Source organism: Quercus lobata, chromosome 3 (genome assembly GCF_001633185.2).
Source record: "Quercus lobata isolate SW786 chromosome 3, ValleyOak3.0 Primary Assembly, whole genome shotgun sequence".
Taxonomy (NCBI): Eukaryota; Viridiplantae; Streptophyta; class Magnoliopsida; order Fagales; family Fagaceae; genus Quercus; species Quercus lobata.
The window spans coordinates 57687317-57694048 of NC_044906.1; the positions used below are offsets into that span (position 1 = coordinate 57687317).

Sequence of the window (6732 nt, forward strand, 5' to 3'; positions counted from 1 at the left end):
CAAATTGTCGCTTCACTGGTTTTTGAAGATAGATGCATGAGAATCGAAGTTTGACATTTTTTTTTTCGGTTCTCAGAAGACAAATTTGATTTCCTGACTTGGACTATTTAGTTTATGCTTGGGAGTTTGAGTTAGGTGTGATAAACGTTTTAACAATTTGCATTATTTTAGGGATAAACTTGTGGAATCTTAAGCCATGTCAGCATAATTGCGTATTACCAAATTCTAGTTGATTTTAAGATGTGATTCGTTTTGATGAAACAATTCAGATAGATTTTCTTGAAAGTAACATATGAAACATTTGGGGTCATTCTACGGTACCCCTATTTGTTTTGGGGGTACAGTTCCTTTCCAATCCAAACCATTAATTTATCATTGTTTCAATCCTGGCCATTCATTTAATTTTAATGGAAACCTGTTACTGGTAAAGTAGGTTAGTGTATATAAACTAAAAAAATTTCAAATGGTTCCTATCTCAGCTTTTTCTCTTCTTTTGTGTTCTCTTCTTGTTCCTTTGGTTCTCCGATTCTTTCTTCTTCCTTTCTCAGATTTTGCTCTTGAGTTCACTCCACTCCCTTATATTCATGGTCACATTGTATTCCTGTTTTTCTATCATTCTAGGTATGATAGAAAAAACTACAAAATTTTACAAAGGTTTCCGATCTGCAAATCAAAAGCAGCTTGAAGATAGAGATAGGTTGTTGCAGGTAATTCATCTCTACAATACAATCCTGTCGTTTCTTGCCTTGCTGAGTGAGGAGAAATCATAGGACTTGAGATCAAGCAGTGATTTTCATGGCAAAAAAATCGTTCTTCCAAAAAACAAATCCATATCCAGCAGAAGAAATTTCCGACTCTAACAATTCTCAAGTTGGTATTTCTTAGTCTAGATCTCTGCCTCTAGATTGGCAAAATATGAGTTCTTTAATTCTTTGTAGGTCATGTATCTATTTGGGGAAAAAATTTCTTTGGTTTTTTCAATTCAATTAATAATAGAAATTTATGCCATGTAATTGATATTTGACATGTACATGCAATAAGGTTCTTTTCCTCTCTTTCTTCTTTCAATTTTCTTGGATTTTATGATGTGAGAAGATAATGTTGAATTGTGATTGAGTTAGTAAATAGGATTCACAATGGAGGAATTTTTTGCATTTAAATTTTGGGTTTTTTTTTTTTTTTTTAAATTTTTTTTATAAGAGTGCTTATGCATATACATGTTTGTAAAAATGCCAAAAAGGGCTTTTGTTTATTTATTTAATATTTTTTTCCTCTATGCATAATGTTTCCTTTCCTTAGTTATTTAATAGGCCATTGTAATGTTTTTGATGTGTTTGGATTTAGTTGGCTTTTTGTCATGGCAATAGCTATCCTTTGCCATGCTTGACTGAGCTTTGCATTTGAGCCTGAGGATAATGTCTTAATTCTTTTGAAAAAGAAAGAAAATCATGTCTAGTATTCTATGTTAATGATTTACTTGTGTTTTTAGTGTTTTTAGAGAAATTGACTTTATTGGTCCAAAGGTCTACACGTGGAAACTATTATGATGACTATCATCATCATCATCATCATCATCATAGTTTCCATGTGTAAACCTTTGAAAATGATAATAAATAGTCAAAATAAGAACTTATGGAACCTTGGTGTGAAAATAGCAATAATTCTAGAGACTTACAACATCTTTCTTCCATAAAAAATAGAAACAGGCTATCCTAACTCCTAAAAGACGTAGTAATTCAGCAAAAAAAAAAGAAGAAAAAATGATGCTTTAATTCATAAAAGCAGAGAACTTAAATAGTTTGCATTTTTGCAATAAATATTATATTAATGGGTACAATAATGTTTGCACTGTAATTTTCATCTAGGACTTCAGAATATGAGGACAATTATGCAGAATGCAAAAGAACTCTTGAGGTTTATATCCATGAGATTTTCCTCTCATTAAATGGAAGCAATAGTTGCTCTATTTGCCAATATAGTCAGGTGACTTCTACACTAAATTTGTATCATGGATACTGTTGATATCAAAGACTAAAGTTCAAGTTATATAAAATAAAATTCCTCAATTGGCTTAAGAAATTTGTTGGTTTTTGAAGGGTGCACTAGTTGGTTCACACAAGGGGAGTTGCCGTTTATACAATACATCTAGTACTAGTTTAGAAAGCTCTCTGTGTGTGCATGGTTGGTTTAGTCAAGTTTTTAGTGCACCAACTGTTAATAACTTCTTTATCTATTCATAATTTCAGAGAATAAGTTGCAACAAAAAAGCCAAATCAATCTACAGAACAAGAAAAACTAGTACTAGATGTATTGTATAAATGACAACTCCCCTTGTGTGAACCAACTAGTGCACCCTTCAAAAACCACCGCACACCCTTGGTGCGATGGTCACTCCACAAGTATAAGTGCTTGTGAGGTGTGGGGGGCAAGGGCCGGGGTTCAAGTCTCTAAAAGGGAACTTCACACACATATACACTTAGATTAGGCTAGAGTAAAATTCTATCTTGTATAAAAAAAAATCTACAGAACAAGAAGAAGAAATCTCATCACAAGAAAATCTGGTTTCCAGGTATTCTGGTGGCTCTACCATCTTGTACTTTTTATGAGATTATTATAAATTCAACTATGTTTGTTTTTAGACTCCTTAAAAACACAATTGGATTAACCTAGTGAATTAACCAAGTGATTACTTAGTCCAAATTTCAGATCTAGGTTAACACAATCATATAATCATATCAATGTAAAATGCAGAATATAAAGAACACAAAGATATGATGACCCAGGAAACCACACCGGTAAAAACCTGGGGAGGATTTAACCTAACTATCCTCAAGGTAAACCTGAATCCATTATGAAAGAATCGAAGTTTTACAATAGCAACTTAGATCACTAACATCCTATTGCTACCCACCAGTAGAAACTTACTAACACGACCACGTGCAATCTCCGAGACCATGGACTCCTTCTTTCTTAGATTCTCCAGCAAGTACAAGCACTCCCGCTTGTATATCTTTAAGTTCTTAATGCAGCAACTGAATCGATCACCAAGTTCTTGACATAATCTTGAATCTTGGAAACCCTAAATATGTGTGAAGGCAACCACCTCTTAATCTCACAAAAGATTCACAGACACAGCATAAGGAGCAACCAAAATGTGGTTAGGGTTTTCTCTTTTATACTTAAGACAAAACATAAAACCCTACATGACAAGCGGACTTGGGCTGAGTTGAAAAATTCTGCAGAAAAACATTTTGCCCGAGTTTCGATCGATCGAGTCTAATTCTCGACCGATTGAGCCAGACAGAATTGCACAATAAATTCTGCAGTAACTCGATTCCAACTTTACATAAAACGCATACACTTTGAGCAAATTTAAACAAGACTAAAACCTATTTTGATCATGATTTGCCAACAATACAAATTAGAGTTCTAATACATTAGTTCCTAATCCTTAGAACCTAACAAACTACAATTAACTTGCCGATTTCTTTCTATTTTACTCTCTCCTTGTTCAGCTGATTTTCACTTGCAAAGATGGTTTGTATGCCTACTTTGAGAGACAAGTTTGGTTGATACTTTTCAGCTGCTAATCAGTTTATCTAAACAGTTTGCTCCAGGTAGTTCATCAGAAGTTCTCATCACATCCTGCAGATTCATGAATTCGGGTTGTTGATGGTATTGATCTGGTTCACAAGTTTAAAGGTATAAATAAGATACATCAAATTACGTCTTCATTTGTTGTTGTTACTTTTCTTTTATTATTATTTATTAACATGAAAATGCTTGATACATGAAATTTTTGTCTTAAACCTGGTTGACACGATTAATATCATTGTACCTCCAAAAGTTGATGCCTTTCTTCATTTCCTGGAGTTCTCAATGGTACTTTCATTATGCAAATTGTTAAAAATTGCTTTGAACTTAATGGCCCTGGTACAGTGGTACTCCATGGCTAACTCTTAGATTTAGGCTGTTATAGTTTTGACTTGCAACTACTAAAATATTGTAAATATTTGATCTTGAGGAAGGATAATGGTAAGTCACTAATTTGGTGAGCAAGAACCTATTGTTAAGCCACTGTGGATCACAATTTTTTTTTTTATAAACCATTATAGTAGCCTTTTAGTTACAATACGCTAAACCTGTGACCTTTGGAAATATGGTGTAGCACGAATGTGCCTGACTTGGCGCTCTTTAGAGGCGTGTAGAACTTACCTATAAAGGAAACTACATAATAAATTAGTTGAACTTTTCAATAAAATTACTTATCAAAAAAATAAATTAACAAATTAGTTGGAAAAAAACTTGCTGTCAAAAGGCATGAATCTTTGAGTTGGACCTTATCAAAAACTTATCAATATTTTGTTATAAATTTTAAGGATATTGATTTATTTTTAACTCTTGTGTTCCTTTTGTGTTTTTCACTTTAGTCATAATGTCTTTATTATATGCTTTATTTGATAAATTCCCCTTTGATGTGCAGAAAACTACCAGAATTCTCTATGCAATGAGGTGTGCTCTTATGAACATCTCATTTTTCTAAGTGTTGATAGTTATACCATGTAAATGCAGATACTTTAGTTACGACTTGTGCTGCAAAAGGGACATGCAATAAGAAATTCCTACAAGTTAGAATTGCCATGTTGAGAACTTAGGAATGAATAATCCAAACATGTAGACCAATTGCAAGATGCATTTGATTGTCTCTTTTTCAATTATTGCCATGATGGTATTCAAATATAGATATGAAGAAACACATTGTAGTGGATTTCTTTGTAAATGAATTTTTTCCTTCTTATGATGAGCAAGCAGCAAAGTAAGTAGAAGTCAAGATACTTATAATGGATTTCTTTGAAGTTTTTCAGCTTCCTTTAGATACTTTACAACAAGAGACCTGTTTGTAGTGCATGAAATTGGGTTGTATATCATTTCACGTTATCGTTATTATGAGGTAAAAAACACTATATTTAGCTCCAAGTGCAAGTAGGTGGTATGTTTTCTTTGGACCATCTATGACATATACAAATAGAACTAATATATGAATTATTTATCCTTTCGTATATGAACTTGAGGAAAAGGGTTTCATATAGCATTCAGATCAAGAGAGCAAAAATATTATAACACCCAAAATTTGCCCAATCAATGCAAAAAAAAAAAAAAAAATTACATCAGTTTATGTATCAATTGTGCAAAATATGAAATTTAAAATTTCAAAATATTTTAAAATAAATGGCCGGGAAGGGGTCATATGTGATGTTTGTTTTATTGAATGACTTTCCAGGGCTAACTCAACTATATGGCTGTGTGCTAACTACTTCCTGGTATTGCAGTTTTCAAGCTATAACGAGTTTTGTCCATGTTTAAAAATTGTTTTGAGAAAATTTTGTAGATACATAATGCCTTTCATTTCTACATAAGTTTATCACTAATACAATCATCACATAATGTCCTACTTTTTTTTCCCCTTTCCTTTGTTTTATTGTCCAATTTATTTTATTTAAGTTAACTCATTGCTTTTTTCTTTTTTCTCCTTAGAAAAATACGAAAGCATGTGCATATAAAAACAAAGTTATTGACAATTGGAGGACATTGAGATCTTGTGTGGGAGGAATAGAGCTCCTAGAGTTGGTGCAAAATATATGGATGATGCAGTTGAAGTTATGATTGAGGAAGGAGAAAAGTGATGAATTCTCCTATTGCACAACAACACGTCAACATTTGGTATCAATAAGTTATGCAATTGAACCTTGCCAAAGAAAAAAAAGTAGAAAATATCCACTTCAAAACAATTTTTTAGCTTGGGATTTTGAATGTTGTTAAAAAAAAACCCATGTATTTTGGGTACTCTCTCTCTCTCTAAAATATTTTAGTTGGCAAGCGTTGGCGATAAATTTTTTTAGTTGGCTATGATGGAAGATATTTAATCATTATCTTGTCAATTGGTCTATCAATGACTTCTTTGTTTTGAATTTTCTATAAAAAACATATATTTTGGATATTTATTGTCTCTGTTGAAATAGAACTTTTTAGTTGTTAAGAACTTTGAAACAATTTTTTAGTTTGAGATTTTAAATGTTGAGAAAAAACTCATGCATTTGGGTTCCCTATTTATGTTGATATAAAACATTTTAATTGCCAATAGTTTGCCAAAAAAAAAAAAATTTAGTTGGCTATGATGACAGATTTTTAGTAATCATATTGTCAATTGGATTATCAATGGCTTTTTTATTAGCTCATGTATTTATTAAAAAATGTTACTAAAATTAAACTATAGAGGGTTTAAAAAAAATAATAATTGGAAAAAGTATTTTATTGATTTTTAAATTCAAATTCAAATCCAAATCCAAATAATGGAATTTCAAATCCTTCATTGTATAAAAAGACCCAAACAAGGAATTTAAAAATCAATAGATTTCAAATCAAGGCTTTTTAAATCCATTAATTTTAAAATCAACGGGTTTCAAATCAAGCATATAGAGTGGTTGTATAAAATTTTTATTGTCATTTTAGTCTTGCAAATAGAGGTTTTAGGAGGTATTTTGGTCATTTTTAGATTTCAAGAGTCCTTAGGTCATTTTTTAGGTTTCAAAGGTATTTTGTTAAGTTTCTAGGTTTCAGGGGCATTATAGTCATTTTGTTAGGTTTAATGGTCATTTAGGTCATTTTTTAAGTATCTAAGAGTATTTCGATTAATTTTTTAGGTTTAGAGAGTATTTCAGTCATTTTTTAGGT

The 6732-nt window shown here is 31.6% G+C and overlaps 1 long non-coding RNA gene across 2 annotated transcripts; it reads left to right on the forward strand.

Annotated features, from left to right (window-relative positions):
• The first annotated feature begins 493 nt into the window (after positions 1 to 493).
• Positions 494 to 5798, forward strand: LOC115982248. Of its 2 annotated transcripts, none has more exons than XR_004089573.1 (4): positions 494 to 707; positions 3608 to 3702; positions 4484 to 4512; positions 5536 to 5798. It is a non-coding gene; the product is annotated as an uncharacterized LOC115982248 (long non-coding RNA). The 2 variants fall into 2 exon arrangements; XR_004089574.1 differs by having other exon boundaries at positions 3618 to 3702.
• Positions 5799 to 6732: the final 934 nt, after the last annotated feature.